Here is a 22,989-nt window from a genome sequence, read left to right as displayed (position 1 = left end):
AAACTGTCCACATAATTCCTTTCATCTTCTCTTGCAGATCTTTTAACTAACTTGTCTCCATAATTGCCGAAATGTATTTCTTTAATTTTCTGAGATTTAGAATTTTCAAACATGATTTTAACTTTATGCCTTTCTGCTATGAGTTTCCAGTAATTGTCTGATAATCAATCCTTGCTCTTTTTTCTCCCTTCTTAGCAAACAGTCTCTTGCAACCTCATTATATACCATTTTAAAAATTTCCACTGATTTTCAATGATATCTTCTGAGCTTTTTACTTTCTCACCTTCTAGCTTCTCATTTTCCAAAATATGAAATTAATTTTTTATTATAACAAAAAAATGTTTCTTAATTTTATTCATTTTAAATTTAGACATCATATTTTATTCTTCCATTCTGATTTCTAATTTTTTTTTTTTTAATCCCATGCAGTTTAAATTTTGACTGTTATTAAGTAATGCTAAACTCCTACATCAACTCCTTGCCTTACTTTAATATCTAAGAATGAACTCCTAAAATTATCACTGATTGCAATATGAACAATTTGAGTTTTAGTTTTATCATTTGGTGTTTTATATATGTCATTTTATATATGCTTTTATATTTAAATAAGCTTCCTCCTATCACATATTCATTTCACAGAATGTCACCAGTAGGTCACCATTCTCATTGAAATGCATGTTTTATACTTGTTTTATACATTTCTGTAGCTTATAAAAATTCTCCTTCTCATTTGTTGGGCATAAACTTAATACATCTTTAATATAATCTAGCCATTATTATCCACTCACTTATGGGCCCAATTTATCAAACTTTCTTCACTAAAATATGCTAGCAACACCTCTTTCATGACTTTCACTAGATCCTGAATACAATATCTGATAGCTCTCTACATTATCATTCTTCAAAGCCTTTCCATCTCAACTCACTTATTCCTAAAATATCTATTCTGTAGAGAATAACATTAGTGCTAATATAGTATTAAACAGGATTTTTGTTATTTAAAATAACTCTGCATATTTGTCTATTGTTGTGCATGCATGCATGCAAAGTAGCTGAATTATACTTAAGTCCATCAGAAAGATTAAAGTTTGGATTTGTTTTTAAATATCTGAAAATTCATATGATTTCTAGATTTCAAACTTTTACTTTCTTTATTTACAATAGCCATGATGTAAATAATAATCCAAAGAGAAGAATTACAAAATCATACTAATAAATTTGATAGGGAGATAACATTGAATCCTAAATCTTTACATGCTCTTACCCTCCCATTCCAATTTTATTGGCTTCCCAAAATTCACAGACATACTCCCTTATGTGAACCATTGAAGGAAGTAACGTCCCAAGTGTCTAAAAGCAAGCCATTGATAGGCATGACACACGACAATTCAAGTACACTGGAATTTGGGTGTTTTCAAAAGTAAGGCTGGAAGAAAAGGGTTCATTTTTTTGTGGAATATAAGGTGGAACTGTTTTGTTAGCATCGAACCTGACAAGATTATTGAAATCCCACTGATGAACATTTTGTAGATCTTTATTTAAGGTAGCAGTGGTTAAGGCACTGGAGATTGTGGTAATCTATGCAGTGTCGGGTTTTTCAAATGAAAAGGAGGAATGCAATGTGCTAAAAGTTGATAATTTGATGGAGTAGTTCATTTATATAAAGAAGGAATAGGATGGGTGAGAGAATAGAGCCTTCTGGGATTCCTGCACTGGTTATATACTGAGAACATAAGGAACCATCCATCATCATGTGGAGTAAGTGTCCAGTCAGAAAGCTGGCAGTCCAATTACAGAAGTCAGGAGACAGACAAAATCATGGGAGTTTACTCAACAGGTCTTTGTGCCAGACACAGTCAATTACCTTGGAGATATCAAGGGCAACCACTTGAGATTTCCAAACTGTTCCATGGTATTTGCCCAGATAGACAGAATCCACACTGGTAGTCATTTATTAGTTGAGAGCATTCAAGATAACATAGTAGTTGATATCTCTTTCCATGGAGAAAGAAACTGGATGACGGTTTTTGTATCAATTTATTGACCTCTTTAGGAGACTGGTTGAATGTGAGCTAATTTTTACAGTGCAGAGTATATACTGGAATAGGCAACACAGAATGGGATCAACTCTGGAGCACAGACTTTTAAGACAATTGGAGGAATGCCATCAGGGCCAAGAGACTTTTTGGTATTCAATTTGAGCAAAAATTTCCTTATCTCATTTTGGTAAAAGTACACATGCTGAGCATGGAATGTTGAGTATTTGGGATTGTTGGAGGAATTCAACAAAATTAGCAGTGCAAGAAGTGGAGGAGAAGTAGGAAAATAGGAGGTCAGCTTTTTCTGTGAGTGATGATGCAACAAAAAAAACCTTTGAGACACAATAAGTGGTGGGAATAGAGTTGGGCAGAAGTTGCAACAAATGACTTGGTTAGAGACCAGAATGCATGGCTGTCATTTGGACAGGATGCAAATTTCCCACTTTTAGATCTCTCAAAGTCAGTTTTCGATGTATCGATAGTTTTCCTGCAGCTATTCCAGGCTTTAGTATAAACAATATAGATAGCTAAACAGATGGAGTTTTGGATGCAAGCCAGTTATGGTATGCTTGATTCTTCTCTTGTACAGCTTTGGCACACCTGTGGGAGACCCAAGGATTAGACCCATGGATGGGAACTTGATGGAATGGGAATAAATGTTTCCATACTGATAAGAATTATTTTGGGATATGTTCAGCATACAGGTTTGAGTCATATGGCTGGAAACAGTAATCCATCCAAGGAAATGTGCCATAGTAGTTGTATATATCATCCCACTTTGCTTTCTTGTAATTTTATACGATGCATGGATGTAAGTGATTGCGTTCATGTTGTTTCACGGGGAAAGAGATCAGCATGAAATTGTGGTACGAACTATCTGGAGGACATGCCACATTTACAGTGTAGTCTGTCTTCTACTGAGGGTCAACAGTGAAGAAGAAGTTCAAAATATTCATAGAGTGGTTGAGGTTGTCTGATATTCTAGTACATGTGTAATATTTGCATAAGGTCATTTCTGATAGCAAATATCTCAGCCTCCCTAACTGCTTGATCTGTGCAATTGGAATACGAACAAGCTGGTATTGTGAACATTGAAGTCACCAAGGAAAATGACTTCACTGTTAGGACAGTTAGATTGAAGAGTATTGACTTTTAAGGAAAGAAAATCAAATAATTCAGAATGGTTGGTAGCATCAGGATAGTGTGGAGACAGCAAATGAATTTGAGGGATACAGAGATTATCAACCAAAAAGGTCAGAATTGGAAGATTCCAGGTTCGGAACTCTTTGGCATGGTATATCGGAGTGAACATATGCACAAACCTCACCTTCGGGAACAAAGGAGTTAAAGAGTATATCATTAAGAAAGCTGAGATGAATGGGGAGTAGAATTTGGATTTTTGTCAGGCAAAGTAGGTGAAGTTTTGCAGACTGAAGATGGAAACGAACGTCATTGAGATTGGAACTGAGACCACATATATTGGTGTAATACAAGAAGGTTCTGTGTGATTAGCCATGGGAAGCATTCCATGTTCAGTTCTGCTAACTTTTATTTGAAGCTTTAAAGGGCTTCAAACATTATCTACTGAAACCCACCTATGGAAAAGATTTAATGATGATATCTTCTTAATATACAACCATGGTCAGCAATTCCTTTAATATTTCTTAAACCAAGACAAATAATTAAATATCAAGTTGAATAGATTTCAATATTTCGTCTCAGTCAAAAAGACAGAATCAGGAATGCAGTGTTAAAATTGTAATAACACACAAGAAACAATAAGTGGAAGAAATTAGGTAATATAAATAAAGACTAAAGTGCTGTGAGGGGTGCCATCTATAGGTACTGTTAGCTAGCCTTAGATGTTGGGTGGGATGTCTAAGAATTAAAGTTTTCCAAATTTTGGGAAATTTTGTCATGTTGTACCATCATTTTTTATTTTGGTTTAACCAATAAGAATACAATTTGGTCGGCTAAATCCCAAATTGCCAGCCCATCCTCGTTCGTTCAGTATCAAAGTAGATACCCAACAGGGTGCACCACGAGAAGGTGAGGATTGGACATTAGGTCAGAAGCCCTGGTCGGTTCTCCGCATTCCTTTAAAGGCTATGTGGAGGTCTCCTCTCAGTTATACAGCTTTGACCCTTAAGCACCCTTGAAGATATCCTTGAAGTATGGAGTAATTACTTTGAAAAACTGCTAAATGAAACAAGTAGTGATGACAGCACAGTGATAAAAAACACTGACCAGGCATGCAGTCAGGAATACATATCCATACTTGAAGTAGAAAAAGCCATCAAAGGCTTGAAATGTGGAAAGGCAGCAGGAGTAGATGATATTCGACCAGAAATGCTGAAGTATGGTGGTATAAGAGTCTTACAGTGGCTGCACTGCATAGTTCAGAAAGCCTGGACAGAGGGACGAATTCCCGATGATTGGAGTAGAGCTCTCATAGTACCCATATATAAAAAGGGAAATAAAACTGAATGTGAGAATTACAGAGGTATTTCCCTACTGAGTGTTCCTGGCAAGATCTATGCAAGTATACTTGAGAAACGGTTGAGAAGAATTGTGGAAGAAAAGCTTGGTGAAGAACAAGCTGGATTCAGGCCAAATAGAGGCTGTCAGGATCAGATCTTCACTTTACGACAAATAGTCGAGAAAGCATGGGAATATAACAAAGATCTATATTTAAGTTTTGTCGATTTGGAAAAGGCATATGACAAGGTGCCAAGAGAGAAGCTATTCAATACGCTGCAGTTATATGGTGTCAATGGGGCATTATATCAAGCAATACTTAGTCTTTATTTGAGTTGTGAGTCAGCAGTTAGAACTGAAGGAAGTACAGGAAGATGGTTTAATGTTAAATCTGGTGTGAGACAAGGATGTACATTATCCCCTCTGTTATTCATTATCTATATGGATCACATTATGAAGGAAAGTGGTATTAAACCTGATATCAAAATTGGAGATGTTAATGTCAGCTCTTTGCTTTATGCGGATGATGTTATACTTCTAAATAAATCCGCTACAAGTCTGCAAGATTCTCTGACTAAATTGAATAGCTGTTGTAATAGATATGGTATGAAGGTCAGCAATAAAAAGACAAAGACAATGAAAATAGGCAGAATCATTGAAAATGTCAACTGTGTTGTGAATGGAGAACCGGTGGAACAAGTAAAACATTTCAGCTACTTAGGCACAATTTTTACTGAAGATGGTAAACTAAATAAAGAAATAGACAACAGAATCAGCAAAGCTGGTATCGTGGGAAGTCAATTGAATAAATTCATATGGAATAAGAAAGAAATTAGTCGGAACACTAAATTAGCTGTATACAAGACTGTGTTCAAACCAATTTTAACTTATGGATCTGAGAGCTGGGTCAGAAGTAAAACACTTGACCAAAGACTAGAGACCGCAGATATGAGAGTCCTGAGAAAGATTAGAGGCGTGAACAGATGGCATCAATGGCAATATCATATTAAAAATGAGGATATTAGGAAAGAACTTGACATTGTGAGCATCCAGGAATGCGTTAGCAGAGCTAATCTCAGATGGTATGGTCACTTAAATAGAATGGGAGAGGAAAGATTAGCAAAAACAAGTGTTCTCTGCCAGGTTGGCAGGAAAACGACCCAGAGGAAGACCAAGATATAGGTGGATTGATACGGTACAAAGTGCCTTAGACGATAGAAATATAAGATCTGATAATGTTGGAGTCTTGACAAGTAACAGACTGATTTAGAGGAAAATTGTAGATAGGAAGTTAGTGATGATGTAATTTAACCCAGAGGAAGACCAAGAATATAGGTGGATTGATACGGTACAAAGTGCCTTAGACGATAGAAATATAAGATCTGATAATGTTGGAGTCTTGACAAGTAACAGACTGATTTGGAGGAAAATTGTAGATAGGAAGTTAGTGATGATGTAATTTTTTCATGTAGTACTGTCATATCCTGTACACCCCTTGAGGGTACATGGCAGGAATTTGATGATGATGATGATGATGAATTTTGGGAAATTTAATGCAACCATATTTATTAAGATTTTTTTTTTTTTTTAAGACAAAAAAACCATCCTAATCTTAATAAATATGGTTGTATTTAACTTCACAAAATTTAGGAAACTTTAATTCTTAGACCTCCCACCCAACAGCACCTATAGAAGGCACCCCTTATAGGACTTTAGTCTTTATTTATACTATCATTTCTTCCACTTATTGTTTTTTGTGTATTTTTATGTGCGTTATTATAATTTTAACACTGTATTCCTGATTATGTCTCTTTGACTGAGACAAAATATTGAAATTGACTCAACTTGTTTAATTATTTCTCTTTGAGTTGTAAATTATTCCATTCAAGTGCAACATGAATGTAAACCAGAGCTAAGTCTAAATACTCATTTAGGCTTAGCTCTGGTTTACATTCATTAATATTATCTTAATGAATAGATAGCTAAACAGATGGAGTTTTGGATGCAAAAGAGTTATGGTATGCTTGATTCTTCTCTTGTACAGCTTTGGCACACCAGTGGGAGACCCAAGGATTAGACCCATGGATGGGAACTTGATGGAATGGGAATAAATGTTTCCATACTGATAAGAATTATTTAAAGAAATATTGATAAGAAATATTATCTTCACCAACATTGCTGAAGATAATATTCTTTATATATTCAACAGAGTAATGAATATTACCTTCCGTCAATCCAAACGATGATCTAGCTGAAGACACAAAGTACCTTGAAATGAGTGCAAAATCTTATACCAGTGCAAGACAAAGAAAAATCTGGAAGTGTACAGAGAACATCTTAAATCCAATATTTATCTTCCAGAATCAGGAAAATAAAGTTAGTTTGGTTAGTTTGCTTGGATTACAAACTAACCAAATCACTGCTCCAGAGCACTGATTTCACTAGTTTGTGACAGCATGCATGCATCCATGCACAGAGCTATAATAAATGAATGCTATTAACATTAATGATATTTGCAATTGTCAACATGAAGTTAGCAATGTTAAAATGTTGTTTTTATTATTATCTTATTAAAATATGTTATCAAATCTTCAATTATATCTCGTCTTCTGCGCCTTTGTATAAACTATAGTTATCTCGTTTAAAACTTATCTTAATCTTTACTATACTTCTGACTTATGGCTGCAAATAATATAAAACTCACATGTGCAAAACTTACAGAACAAAGAAATCGCCTCAGGCTGGTGTTAATTCTCAACTGAATTTGGAAAATTTATTTAGTTTCTAGCTGTGCCACCAAATTTGTGGGAAGGAGTTGAATCTCCCTCCAAAAGAATAACACAGTAAAACACACAAAAAAAACCCTCTTTCTCTTAATTCTAATTAAATCTAGCAACTTAAAATTTGTTATTCTTTTACAAAACCCTTTGAGGTCACAATATTCAGTAATATAGAAAAATTTTTTATTTTCAAATTAAAAATATGAAAATTTCGTTATTTACCCACAAGTATTTTTAGTGAATTTTGCTTACCAGTAAAATCGGTATACAAGAGGTTTTTGAATAAAGTTCCTTGAATACACGATTTTACATAGGTTTTCTCTCTCCCAAAAAAATTTCTTTAAGAAAATTTTTTCAACTTCCTTCCTGCAATTTTTTTGGAGAGAATTTGGCCCCAAACTTGTTTTCTTCCTTCTTTTGTATCTCTCTCGGACCTAATTTGCATCTTATTTCATTATGCGTTTTATCCTCATGATTACACCTAATTTCATTGCTATCTTTTAACGTTTTGGACCTACTTAATTCTCCATTATTTTTATTCATAAAGCTTGCACAATCTGTTAGTAAGTGTGAATCCTTTGTAGCAATTGCTAAATTCCAACACAATAAACCACTTATAGCTTTTCTAAGCATAAAAAGAAAACAGAGGAAGTTTACATAATCCAACTGCCACTGAGGTTGTATATTAACTTCATGTTTTCTGTGCTTGTTCCGCCTTGGTCTGTTATAGGAACTTCTAGATCTATTAATTATCTCAATGTAGTTTACCCCGATTGTTCTCGGACAATCCTCCCCTAAATTTTCTTCTGTAACACCTTGGTCATTTGCTAATTTTACACTTGACATTTGGTAAGTCTTAGATTGACTGTTCACTTCTGAAGTTGAAGATATTTCAGAATCAATCTGGTTATCTTGAGACACTTCATTAACTCTATCAGTTGGCGCGACATTCCCTTTTCTCTGCATTCTTTCTTCACAAGATCTCTCATTTCTATTCCTACCATTAAATTTTTCGTTCCCTCTACTGAACCATTTATTTCCCATTAGGATTATCTTATTTCTAGAGAAGTTGCAAGAGAACTTGTACCTCTCTAGAAAGTTGGTTCCTAAAATTATCTGAACCTGTGGGCAAGATGTCCTAGGGAGGACCAACAACTCCTGCCAAACACACATATTAAACTCAGGTAAGTATAATTTTACTCTAACCCTTTTGGTTGCACAAACTTTAGATGTTGATAACACTGATAATCTGATCGGTCTCCTTAGATTAGAAATGCCTTGCCATACACTGGATTTTATTCCTTGAAAATAATCTTCCGTTATGACAGAGGCCTGGGAACCAGTATCTAACAATACATCACAATGCAATCCTTGAATCTTACCCTTAATTATCATTTTTGACCTTCCTTGTTGTTCATGATTCCATTGTCCTCTCCTCCATGGCTTACCTTCATAATTATGAGGAGTGTACCTAAACCTCGACTCATATCTATTATTTCTATTGGAGAGTCTCTTGTAACTAAAACAGTTGCAAGCTATGTGCCCAACCTTACTGCAACTAAAACACCTGGGAGGCTCCCTTCTGTCTCCTTGTTCATTATTTCTCTCTGATTGAGTTAGAGATACTTCAAAGGTCCTTGCTGTCACTGCTGCCAACTTCTGCATTACAGCATCAAGACGGTCCATCATCAGCTGTTGTAGTCTTTCGACTTCTTGTCATATTATTTCATCAGTCCTCTCTGTTTGAGGTATAGTTGATTCCGAGGATTTTACTGTTTCTGCCGCCAGCTGATTCGGTACAGCATCAAGACAGTCCATGAAGGGCTGTTGTAGTCATTAAACTTCTTGTTTAACTATAGAACGTACTTCCTCTAAGTTAGTTATCCCCCACTTCTTTTGTGATTTGTTTCTATTGTCAGTCACTTGATTAACGTTCATTGAGCTTTCTTTTTCTCCCTCACTATCTTTTTGATCTTTAGTCCTTCCCTCACATGTGCTAAATTCCTTCTCAGTTTTATTCTCGCTAGCGGAATTATTCGCCTCTTTAATTATTAATATAGCTATTAGTAGATGTGGGATGAATGTCTCCAAGCATCTGTTCCTTCTCTTTCACGGCAAGGAAACATTCCTCAAGATTCATGATTTTTTTCTTATAGATGGTCTCCTTCAAATCTTGTTTTACCCCTAGCCTAAATTGATGAAAAACTGCCCAGTTGAGGTGAGGTTTATCCTAATTAGAGACGCTCAGACTGTTGGCAATTGTCAGTAACCTATTATAGAACTCAGTCACATTCTCCTTCTTTTTGAGTACATCTCTGCAATTTCCATATATTAGGGCCCAAACTTCTTAACTTGGAGAACTGGGAAATTAATATCTCTTTAAACTTGGAGTAGTTCAAAGTATCTTTCAAAATAGGGGAAGAATATAGAAAGTTTTTTGCCTTTCCTACAAGTTTACTTCTTAACAAGATGAGAAGTTGGAAGTCTGTCCATCTACCAACCTTCCTTAATTCCTCTACGAAGCTAAAAAAAGCCAATACGTCATCAGTTTCCTCTCCAGAAAATTGTGGAATAACTTGTTGAGGATTAATAGTTCTGAAAAACTCAATGACATTCATTCCTGTACTAGTAGGTTGACTTATACTTGTGGATTAATTTTCAAATTTTACACAAAAATTTTTTTTTTGATAACTGCCTGATTCTAGCCCAAAACTTGCTCACTTTAATTCACAATTTTGACCGATTAATTGTATCAATTAAATCCTGTCGGCTGTGCCATCTTAATATCTTGTCGGCTGCACCATTGTTAAAATCCTTGAGGGTACATGGCAGGAATTTGATGATGATGATAAAATATGTTATCAAATTTTCAATTATATCTTGTCTTCTGCACCTTTGTATAAACTAAAGTTATCTCGTTTAAAACTTATCTTAACCTTTACTATACTTCTGACTTATGGCCGCAAATAATATAAAGCTCAAGTGTGCAAAACTTACAGAACAAAGAAATCGCCTTGGGCTGGAGCCAATCTCTTTGTCTGACCTACTGGTGTTAATTCTCAACTGAATTTGAAAAATTTATTTACTTTCTAGCTGAGCCACCAAATTCGTGGGTAGGAGTTGAATCTCCCTCCAAAAGAATAACACACAGTAAAACACATGGAACAGCTCTCTCTCTCTCTCTTATGGTCCTTTTCTCGTGGTGTCGAAGTCAAATAGAAGTCATTCGGGTGAACTAAGGATGGTCAAGCGGTGATGATACGGTTAAGTAGTGGCCGAGTCCAAGCATTGTCGTCGATGCAACAAGACAACCAGCAAACACCAAAATTTCGTGCAGCTCCAGCCGTACCTTTCCGTTAGAGGAATTTCGAGTATGAGGCAAAGAAGTGATTTGTGACCGAAATCACTGGAAGGTCGAGATGGGGAACAACAGATCCCAGAACGAGGTAACCACCCGATGTAAGCCTGCAAGAAGATCAGATGAGAAGTGTCTCCTGAAAGATTGAACTGGTCAGTAATGTAGAGTTTTTATGTCCATTGTATTGTAATTTAAGGCCAGGGTGAGCGAAAGTGTTAATTTTCTTCTGATCGAACTTGTTGATAAAATTCAGGACTCTAAATACCTAATCCTCTAGCAAGGAACTTTGTAGCTCTAGAAGTGTATTGTTTTAAGCATTGTCATTAGATTAATTTGATGTTTTGATGTGTTATATCTTAATATTTGAGGAGAGAGTAAGATACTCATATACATGACTGTAACAAGTGAGTGGGATTAAGACAGTTTGGCTCTGCTAATGTCCCTTAATGTGAAATGCCAATTGTATTATAGATTTTGTCTGTTAGTGTAGCATTACTTATAGAGACTTTTCATTTAAATTAGTTTTTTTGATTAATATGTACCATTACTTAGAATGAATAAACTTTCATGCTTTCTTTACTCAAAATACGTGTCTGATCTTTCAAGCCAATGCATCACTTGCTATAAATAGAACCCATATAAGTTAAAGCACGGGACCTGGTTATGACTGCAATATAAAAATAAGTATCATAAGGGTTGTTTGTGTTAGATTGCTAAATCGTGTAATGGTCTGTGGGCTGACAATATTAATTCTATTGTATAAGAATTAAGATGGTGCAGCTAAACAAATAAATTTTCTTAATTCCGAAGAGGAGTTGACTTCAGATTTTCAGCTAGGGAGAATTTGGCTCTACCTTGGGACAATCTCTTTGTCTGAAAGATTTGCACACAAGTTCAATTAAGAGTGAGGCCACAGAAAGGTTGGGAACTTTGATGGATAGCTGTAACCAAGGGATTGAGAAGTTAGGGAAGAAACGAAGCTAAAGTAACTCAAGGTGCAAACAAAATTTAGAATAAATAAATTAAGAGAACAGAACAGAAGAACACAAATTTAAGGAAATATTACAGTGGCATCCGCGACAGGACATTACAGCAATAAGTATAAACACCACAGTATCCACTATACTCCTTAAGGGCACATATCAGGAATTCCTTAGCCCACCCATGGAATAAAATGTACTATAGGTTAGCAAATAACCTTGGCTAATAACCAAATAACCTAAAAAAAAAAATAAATAAATATACACTCACATTATGGTATTGCACTATGTGAATGAAAATACAGTATTACTAACTTTTCAGAAATCTAAGTAATTCATTGAAACAGTAATTATTACTTTTGATAATGTATTGATCAAGAGTAAAAAATAAATATAATTTGAAAAAGAAAACATTAAAGGTTTAGAAATGCATGAGTAGAATGTGTTTCAAATACTATGTACTCTGGAAGTCAATAAGGTAGTGAGACTGGATGTGATTTTGCTGCATGTTTTAAGAGAATGTACTAAGGAACTCACAGTTCAGCTTCAGTGACTGGCTTTTTTTTTTTTCTTTACAATTAGAGTCTGGCTACAGGAAAGGCATCCAAGAAGTGAAATGAAAGTAAAATAGTGCCATTTCCAAAGGATGGTGGGAGAATAAGTGTCAAAATGTTTCTTGACACTTATTCTTCTTTTTCTTTTGTAGATGTTAAGATTTTGTAGAAATTAGTGAGAGATCATATACACCACCGGGCAGGTTAGGCAGATTCATGCTTTGAGGGTCAGCATAGATTTATCCTCAGGGGCACTGTTATTTTAGTAATATGGATGCCTTTTATAATAAAGCAACTTAAGAGTGGCTGATGAGAACATAGCATATACTACTACTTTTTTTTTTTTTGATTTTACAAAGGTATTTGAATGCAAGAGAAAATGACTGCAGGAAATGTAAAACCTGGGGAAGCAAGATGTGTTGTGGAAGAGCAGGAGAGTAAGGTAGGAAAGCTTGTGAATGGAGAGGTGAGTGGAACAAGTGAAGAGAGTGAGAGAAGGAACACAGGATGGATAGGAACAGAGGAGATAAGACACTGCATGAAGTGTAGATGACAGTTTCAGGAGTAGATGTGTGAATGCGCAAGAAAGGATTAAGAAAGAAATTACAGATTAAGATGTGGTGGTGACATTTAGGTCAGGGAACGGGTGTAATATCAGTGATCATAGAGAGGAATGGAAGAGTCATATCTGAGAAGTAGGGTCAGTGGAACTTGTTATAGAAACAGAAATGAGCTAGTGTGTATGTTCGTAAATACTAGGAAGTATTCAAAACAAGGGGAACGAAATTGTAGCAATGATAGAATTCATTTGCCCAAAATGATTGGTATAAGTGAGATATGATTGAATAAGGATGACATTCTGACAAGAATAGAATAGGAGGGATATGTAGATCTAAATCAGTAAATCTTAAGGTGTATCTGCCTGAGTTCAGAATGTGTGTTTGGCATGAGTTTCTGGTCTTGTCAGGATCTTCTTTCCCACACATAAAGCTGATTCTAGGCAATGATTTTTTAATGAGATACAACTTTAAGTGTGATTATGCGAGGAAAGAAGTATATCTCCTTGGAGGAAGGCAAAACATAAACAAAGGAATTGAATCAAAATTGCATAATAACAGATGGAACTCACCTAGAATCCGATCTTTTAAGGGGAGCCTTAAAACCCAGGTTAGTAAATTACAGGTGAGCTAGCAGATGACTACTCAAGCACGAGGGAGCACACTTTGTCAGCAGAGACAAGCCCTCATGTGAATCAAGTATCCTTGGTAGCACGAACTTCACAGGGAAATTCAATTGGCACTGGGAGCCTAGAAATAGACACGTTTAGGCCTAATGTCTCAAGAGTAAGTCACGGTAGAGTTAGAAAAAAGAAAAGGAAGAAAATGAGAGCGCCTAGTCCCCATCCTGATAAAGAACTTAGCAGGACTAGATGCCTCCAATTCACTAAACAATTTTTTGACAAACAGAACACCTCTATAAGGTTGAAAGGGGATAGAACAAAAATCGAAGTGAGTGAGTGAGTGAGAGAGGAATCCAAGGAGACTGAGCATAATAAGACATTAAGTAAGAATCTAAACAACCACAAGGGCACACAATACCTCCAGAATAAAACTAACCCACTATATGAACAGGTATAAGGAACAGGAAATAAGGTGCCATTAAAAGAGATCCCCCCCCCCCCTTTAGAACAGTAAGGAGGAACACTTGAGAGGAAGAAAAATTTTTGAAAATTTTTTTATTGGAAGGGTAGGCCTATGTTGGATTGTGATAGAGTGGAATTTTATGAACTCCTATCTTATCACAATCTAACATGCGTTCCCAAACAAAAAAGGAGATAAATACAGTAAATTGCCTCTAAGTATAAAATAACTGCTATGTATATATATATATATATCAAGCATGTTCTGTTATGAGAGGTTAAATAAGTATGTATTTTGTGCCATTCACGAATGAGGTTAAATTAATATTGAAAGTGTAAAACATTAGCAGAGCATTATAAAATAATATGTATAAAAGAATTATAGAATGTAAGCACAAATTCAACAGTTGGGGGGAGTGAAGTCCAAAGGTCACGGAGCCGTCACGTGAGGGAGCAGCTCGCCCCAAGCAAACAGCGTGAACAGCGTACGTGCGATAGCGGGGAAAGGCTGGACGCCGTGACATAAGAGCACGTGAGAAATGGCTGGACATCGAAAAGTGCGAGAAACGCCAAGAAGAAAAGAGGGAAATATAAGGGTCATGTAACCCTGAAACAAGGCTTTTGTTCCTGGATCTCCTGGTGTTCGTCCCGCGGTGGCGAAGGGTGGCAGTGCCTCCATACCGGAGGATTCCGATCAAGGCAGTTGCGGGACTCGGCGACCGTATTCTGCATGGAAAAAGCAAGCCCAGCAGTCCATAGAAGGCCAGTTTCCTGTAGACCAAAGATGCAATATAGAACCAAAGGGGAAGATAAGTAGACTTTATTTGTGTTTAACTGAAAGTGAATGAGAGATTTGTACCACATTGATATGTTAAGGAAAAGGAACATTAATGATATAGAATAAGATTGTATTGCTATTGGTTAGAGAGGGTTGAATTTAATCTTACTGTCTGTCACTGTGTTAAAGTTCATTAATATATTGAAAGAAGCTACAAATATGTTTAGAGTAAGGAATTGATAAATTATAAAGAGATTGTAAAGATATGAATGTTATCTTGTGTAGTCTGACAGAACTACGGAGTTTTAGAAAGACTGTGATAATAATGCATGACTAAATGCATTTCAGAGTGTTAATATAATTCTTACTTTAGAAAACTACTGCATAATCTGTTATAAGTATATTAGTAGTATTTGAATATTTTAAACTCTGTCTTGGGATTTAAACTAATGATATTGAGTGTACCAACTTTTGATATATAATAAACCTTGCTTCTGATTCTAACAAAGACTTTCTGTGATTTCTGAAATCCGATGCACCTCTTATAAAATATTACGAACCTATGTGGGACATTAGGAAAGGGTAAATTTTGGCCATGTCTACAGAGTTGCTAGGCATCATTAAGTACTGTCCTGAGATTACCTCTTGATTGTTAATATTACTAATCTAATAGCGCTAAGTGGCGCAGCGAAACAAATAAATTTCTTGGCGTTTTACGAGAGGTAAATCTCAGACACTCTGATATTGCCTCGATCTCGAGGAAATTCCATTGTCCCTCAGAGGTACCACGTGATACCCGATTGAGAGTATAACGGAGATATAACACAAAGACAAGAGAATAGTTGTAGCAATAGAAAGTTGGCACAACAATGTATGCTGCTTGTATTAGAGGCAAGGGGTCACTACCCAGACTAGTTTCGACCTTTATTGAGGTTTCATCAGTGGGAGCCAGGCTAGAAATACCAAGATTTTAGTAATACAGAGCTTATAAGTATTGATTAAGTATTAATTGATACATACATTAAGTATAAATAGATACTTGGGATGAAATATTTACGAATTAAATAGTCATTACTGTGGTTATTAAGTGTATTTTTTAGTGATGGAAGGATGATGTTGGTCAGCGATAGTGGGAGAATGATAAACACTGACGAGGATATAGTAGAAGTATTTAACGAGAAGTTCATTAAAGTATTCCATCCTTGTGATTGTTAGATAATGCAGAACTTGAGGGCAGTAGAAATGGGAGAGGAACCAAGTATGGTGAGTGAGCTGGGGGTATAAGGAATTGAGTAAAATTGACAAGGCCATGGGACATGATGGTATATCACCATATGTTTTGAGGAAATGTTCCAGGGAGTTAACAACAGCTTTAACTTACATTTTTAACATGAATCTTAGATTAGCCCAAGTTCAAAAGAAGTGGAAAGATGGCAAAATTCTTCTGCTTCATAAAGGAGATGATAAGACTAAGGTTTCAAATTATAGGCCGATTAGCTTGTCTGGGATTTTGGTCAAGGTGTTGGAGAAGCTAATGAGGACTAAGATTCAGAACTGGGTTGACAGCAGCAGAATTATGTTCTATGGACAGCATGGGTTTGGTAAAGGAAGATCATGTTTTAGCAACCTGCTTAATGATTATAACACAGTGATAAATACATTGGAAAGGGGGGGGGGGCTGCATATACAGAAGTATATTTATATTTTGCAAAAGCTTGATAGATTGCTTCATGAAATTAGAACAGATAGGGTTGGATAGTAATTAGCTGGCCGATAGGTATCAGCAGGTTGTGTATGTGGGAGTGATATCCCAGAGGAGGAAAGTCACTGGTGGTGTGTCCCAGGGGTCTACTTTGGAGCCAGTATTGTTTAACACGTTCGCTGCCAACTACGAGTATACTCGTAGTTGGTAAACCAGCCACACAAGCCAGCTACGAGTATACTCGTATGACGCTTACCGCCGGCAACGAGATTACTGTACTGACCTTGAAGAAGTGAAAATGCTTGGCTTGTGGAGCTAGCATCAAAATTGTGTATTCTCATAGATGGTATATGCTCTGCATAAGCCAACTACGAGCATACTCGTATGACGCTTACCGCCAGCAACGAGATTACCGTACTGACCTTGAAGAAGTGAAATTGCTCGGTATACGGGAACAGACTATGCCAAAGTAGCGTGGCAGCGAACGTGTTAATTTGTATGTAAATAACATTGCGAAGAGCTTAAATGGTGACATACACTTGTTTGCAGATAATGCAAAGTTGGGGAGAGTTATGAGAAGTAGAGCAGATGTAGCTTTGCAAGACAACCTAAATAGGCTGTCTGAATGGGTAAGTGTGTGGAGATATCATTTTAATATAGCAAACAAACCCCAACTCCACATCACCAGAGTTAAAGATCGGTACTATCAACGTAAGAAGCCTGAATGGCAAAGAAATGGAGCTAGCTGAGGAATTAGATAAGTACCAGATCGACATAATAGGGGTGATTGAAACAAAAAAGACCAAAACTGGTGAGATCTTTCTGAGCAATAAATACAAAATGTTATATTCAGGCAATAACAATCAAGGAAAAGAAGGAGTAGCCATAGTATTCAACACAAAATACGAGGCTAATCTTCTTGAATGGCAGTCAGTCTCAAGTAGAGTCATGTGGGCAAATATGAGAATGGGGAACTGGACAATGAGACTTATTTGTGCCTATGGTCCCACAGAAGGTTCTACTAAGGTAGAAGTGGAGGAATTTTTTGAGGCTTTAGAAAAAGCACTGACACAATGAAAAAGGAAAAGTTGGTCCTTGTTGGGGATCTAAATAGTAGAGTAGGAAATGATTGTGAGACATACAAAAATATTTTGGGAAAATTTGGAGAAAAGAGCAAAGCTAATAATAATGGCAAATATCTGTTGGATTTCTGCTCAGGACATGGACTGGTTATTACTAACACCATGTTCCAACATAAAAATGTGCACAAATTCACATGGAGAGAAGAGGCTAGGAATAAGAAAAGTCTCATTGACTATGTTATTGTTGATAGTGATGTTTTCTCCCTGGTGCAGGACACCAGAGTGTACAGAGGATTTGAAATTGGAAGTGATCACTATTTAGTCTTGAGCAGGATAAAATTGAATTTCATATTGAAAAGAATAACATGTAAGAAAGTTTTAAAGCGAATAAAAGTTGAGCAGCTCTCAGATGTAAACTGTAGACTAAAATACAGAAATATTATTGAAAAGAAAATGAAAGAGTTTGAGAACAGGAATCAAACCTTGGAGATTCAGTGGCAAACTCTGAAGGAAACATTGATTGATTCTGCCAGAGAGGCATGTGGTGAGGTTGTGTGCAAAGATAAAAAAATCAGAACTCCCTGGTGGACACAGGAAGTTAAAGAAGCAGTGAAGGAAAAGAAGAAAGCATATCAAAAGTTCCTGGCAAATAAGTCAGCTTTTACTCTTACAGAATACAGAAACAAATGTAAGAAAGCTAAACAGTGTGTAAAACTAGCTAAGCAAAAGTCATGGGAGGACTTTGGCAAGAATATAGAAAATAAATATCAAGAAGGTGGCAAAATATTCTGGAGGTTGTTGAAGAAGCTTAGGAATGGAGGAAAGAGTGCTGTAAAAGGAATTAGAGATGATAAAGGTGAAATGAAAACAGGAGAAAAAGATATCCTTGAAGTATGGAGTAATTACTTTGAAAAACTGCTAAATGAAACAAGCAGTGATGACAGCACAGTGATAAAAAACACTGACCAGGCATGCAGTCAGGAATACATATCCATACTTGAAGTAGAAAAAGCCATCAAAGGCTTGAAATGTGGAAAGGCAGCAGGAGTAGATGATATTCGACCAGAAATGCTGAAGTATGGTGATATAAGAGTCTTACAGTGGCTGCACTGCATAGTTCAGAAAGCCTGGACAGAGGGACGAATTCCCGATGATTGGAGTAGAGCTCTCATAGTACCCATATATAAAAAGGGAAATAAAACTGAATGTGAGAATTACAGAGGTATTTCCCTACTGAGTGTTCCTGGCAAGATCTATGCAAGTATACTTGAGAAACGGTTGAGAAGAATTGTGGAAGAAAAGCTTGGTGAAGAACAAGCTGGATTCAGGCCAAATAGAGGCTGTCAGGATCAGATCTTCACTTTACGACAAATAGTCGAGAAAGCATGGGAATATAACAAAGATCTGTATTTAAGTTTTGTCGATTTGGAAAAGGCATATGACAAGGTGCCAAGAGAGAAGCTATTCAATACGCTGCAGTTATATGGTGTCAATGGGGCATTATATCAAGCAATACTTAGTCTTTATTTGAGTTGTGAGTCAGCAGTTAGAATTGAAGGAAGTACAGGAAGATGGTTTAATGTTAAATCTGGTGTGAGACAAGGATGTACATTATCCCCTCTGTTATTCATTATCTATATGGATCACATTATGAAGGAATGTGGTATTAAACCTGATATCAAAATTGGAGATGTTAATGTCAGCTCTTTGCTTTATGCGGATGATGTTATACTTCTAAATAAATCCGCTACAAGTCTGCAAGAGTCTTTGACTAAATTGAATAGCTGTTGTAATAGATATGGTATGAAGGTCAGCAATAAAAAGACAAAGACAATGAAAATAGGCAGAATCATTGAAAATGTCAACTGTGTTATGAATGGAGAACCTGTGGAACAAGTAAAACATTTCAGCTACTTAGGCACAATTTTTACTGAAGATGGTAAACTAAATAAAGAAATAGACAACAGAATCAGCAAAGCTGGTATCGTGGGAAGTCAATTGAATAAATTCATATGGAATAAGAAAGAAATTAGTCAGAACACTAAATTAGCTGTATACAAGACTGTGTTCAAACCAATTTTAACTTATGGATCTGAGAGCTGGGTCAGAAGTAAAACACTTGACCAAAGACTAGAGACCGCAGATATGAGAGTCCTGAGAAAGATTAGAGGCATGAACAGATGGCATCAATGGCAATATCATATTAAAAATGAGGATATTAGGAAAGAACTTGACATTGTGAGCATCCAGGAATGCGTTAGCAGAGCTAATCTCAGATGGTATGGTCACTTAAATAGAATGGGAGAGGAAAGATTAGCAAAACAAGTGTTCTCTGCCAGGTTGGCAGGAAAACGACCCAGAGGAAGACCAAGATATAGGTGGATTGATACGGTACAAAGTGCCTTAGACGATAGAAATATAAGATCTGATAATGTTGGAGTCTTGACAAGTAACAGACTGATTTGGAGGAAAATTGTAGATAGGAAGTTAGTAATGATGTAATTTTTTCATGTATTACTGTCATATCCTGAACACCCCTTGAGGGTACATGGCAGGAATTTGATGATGATGATGATGATGAAGTGTAAGGTTTTAAATTTTGGGAAGCAAAGATGGGATGCAGAGTATAGGATTGGTGGGGATGTTTTAGAGGATGTGGAGGAGATGAAAGATTTGGGAGTGATGGTGGATAATGTCTTGAATTTTTGTGGACATGTTGCTCAAATTGTGAGGACAATACAGCAGATTATGGGAATGAAGTGGAAAACAGCATATAGAAGTAAGGATGTTATGATCCCATTGTACAAGGCTTTGATCAGGCCACATATGGCTTACTGTGCACAGATTTGGTTGTCTGATTTTCAAATGGATGATGAGTTGTTGGGGACAATTGACTAAGTCAGTTTCTGGAATGTGGAATATGAGGACGGATTGAGGGAATACAAATTGCAGAGCCTAGTGGATAGAAGGCAGAGGGGGAGACATGATCAAGATGTATAAGCTTGGATAATTACCAGAGTAACGTAGATTTCATAGAATATCAGACACAGGGGAAGAACGAGAGGGCATCCCTAGAAGATGTATAAGGAAGGTGTGAACAAGGGGGTGAGGAGTAGAATTTTTGCATAAAGAGTGGTGAGTGAGTGGAATGCATTTAAGTCAAGGTATGATTAGCTGTGCATGTGAGAGTGGGACCTCCATCAATGAGGCTCTTGACTTGATGGGGGTCTGTCGATAATAATAATAATATTTTTTAAATCCCAATTTACCACTCACGTTATGATACCTGACAAGAAATTATATCTTTGCTTAATCCTTTATTCAAGTGTAAGCAAACAATTGTGCATGAAGTATCTTCGTATATGAAGTATCTTCATGGTTAGCTAATCACGAAGATACTTCGTGATTAACTAACCATATATAGAAGTTATTGATTACACATCAATTGCCTTATTATTCCATAATGCTAAGCACACTTCCTTTCAAACGAGTATATTGCTATGCTTGTCAATTTCTTACTAACCTTGACAACTAAGAAACTGTCCGGTATAATTTACTTTCTAACTAAGTAAAAAAATTTTCTCTGACTATCTCTGATCCAGAGCATTTGAATAATGTGATACACCAAGTAGAAAAGCTTATTATGTTGGTAGTTCAGGTTGAATTTTATTTATTTATTTTTTATTGTGGTTTAATTCATAACACAAGGCACTAACTAATGACAAAATATTTATTTACTTAGTTCCTGATATTTCACTGGTTTTCTACCCTGAATCTTCAGAGCACAAAACAGTTTGTCACGGTACCCAAACAACAACAATTAGTTAGTGGTGGGAAATAGTTTAAAATTGCTACATAAAGAACTAGTCTTAATTGGCAGAATCTATTATTGGATACAGAGTGAAGCTGATATGTATAAATTTAAATTCATATGAACTATGCAAATTCTATACGCACAATTCTTATCAGAAAAAAGGAACATAAACTACACATTAAATATAATAACTATGTTAAAGCTGGCCTTTATGATCATGCCCTGAACACTTTACATAAAATTGACTGGAAAAGCACCTGTTGTTTACATCATCACACCAAAACATGGTACGAATGTAAATTTAAGGAGGCCTGTGAAATTGTTACCAACCACCCTAATCTTAACAATAATGATGATCTAAACATCCCAAGAATATGAAAGGCACATATTCTACCCACATAACCTTTCTGCCTAAGAGTTAATTATAAATAGGACTATATACCTTCTGTCCAAAAAGAAACCGAACTTTTCGAAAATAGAAGAAACTAGTGGTGCCACCTGTTGTATCGTTTTGTTGTCAAAAGAGGCAACCATCATTAGTGTTGGGTCAACTGTTTATGACATTTGTTTTATTAGAAGCCGAGTTATAGTGCCAGTGTGTTTTGACAAACAGTCGGAAAATGAGTTTCAAACAGAGAGTTGCGATTGACTTTTGTGTTAAACTTGGTAAAAGTTTTACCGAAACTCTCAAATGCTTTAAGTGATTTCAAAGTGGTCGTGAAACACTTGAGGATGACAAAAAGCTGGGCCATCCAAACACTGGACTGAGCGAAGTTAACATCCAAAAAGTGTGTGATTTCATCAAAGAAAACCCAAAATCGTCCGTGAGATTGATTGAAGATGAATTGGGGATTCCAAAGTCAACTGTGCACAACATTTTGACCGAGAGTTTGGACCTTTATAAATTGAATTCGCGTTTTCTTCCCCACAAGTTGACCGATGACCAAAAAATGTATCAAATTGAACACTGCAAGGACCTCATTAAAACTGCTTGTAAGGACTGAAACCTCCTTGAAATGACTGTTACTGGTGATGAAAAGAGGTGTTTTGAGTATGAGCCTGAAACAAAGCACCAGGGTGCTGAGTGGAGACCACCAGAAGAGGGACATCTGAAAAAAAGTCCTTTGGAGAAGTCAAAAGTAAAGACAATGCTGATTTGTTTCTACAATTCCAAGGGCATTATCCACAAAGAATTCGTTCCTCCTGGACAACAGTCAATGGTGAGTTTTATCTTGAAGTTTTGAAGCGATTGATAGTGAGAATTCGTCGCGTACGGCATGAATATCGTGATGCAGGTAGCTGGTCACTTTTACACGATAATACACCATCTCATCGTTCGAACATTGTGAGACAGTTCTTGAGCAAAAAAAAAACCAAGTTTGTGTGTTGGATCACTCACCGTATTCCCCAGATTTAGCACCCTGTGACTTCTTTCTCTTACCCCGACTTCATTTGCCGATGAAAGGAAAGCAATATGACACCACTGAAAACGTTCAAGCAGAGTAACCACAACCCTCAACAGTATCCCAAAAACTGATATAAAAAACTCATTTAACGCATTAGTTGACCATGCCAAATGCTGTATTGAAGCTGAAGGAGAGTATATTCATTAAAATAAATGATTTGAATAATTATAATTGGCCTATGTTTTATCATCTATCAAAAGTTTGGTTTGTTTATGGACAGAGGGTGTAGGTAATCCAGGATCTTCAATCTATATACCAATTGTCATGTTAAATTAAGACATCATTTTTGCTATAATAAAACTATCTATAGTTTTATCAG

At 36.2% G+C, this 22,989-nt stretch overlaps 1 protein-coding gene across 1 annotated transcript in view; it reads right to left on the bottom strand.

The window, feature by feature from the left end:
* The window catches only part of LOC150099128 (folliculin-interacting protein 2-like), a 412,583-nt gene that overhangs the window by 252,796 nt on the left and 136,798 nt on the right, over positions 1-22,989 (bottom strand). The window lies entirely within an intron of this gene.

Source organism: Typopeltis vanoorti, chromosome 14, assembly GCF_054136105.1.
Source record: "Typopeltis vanoorti isolate ZY-2024b chromosome 14, IOZ_Tvanoo_1.0, whole genome shotgun sequence".
Lineage (NCBI taxonomy): Eukaryota > Metazoa > Arthropoda > Arachnida > Uropygi > Thelyphonidae > Typopeltis > Typopeltis vanoorti.
Note: the sequence above shows the minus strand (reverse complement) of the source record. Positions and strands in the feature narration are given on the sequence as shown.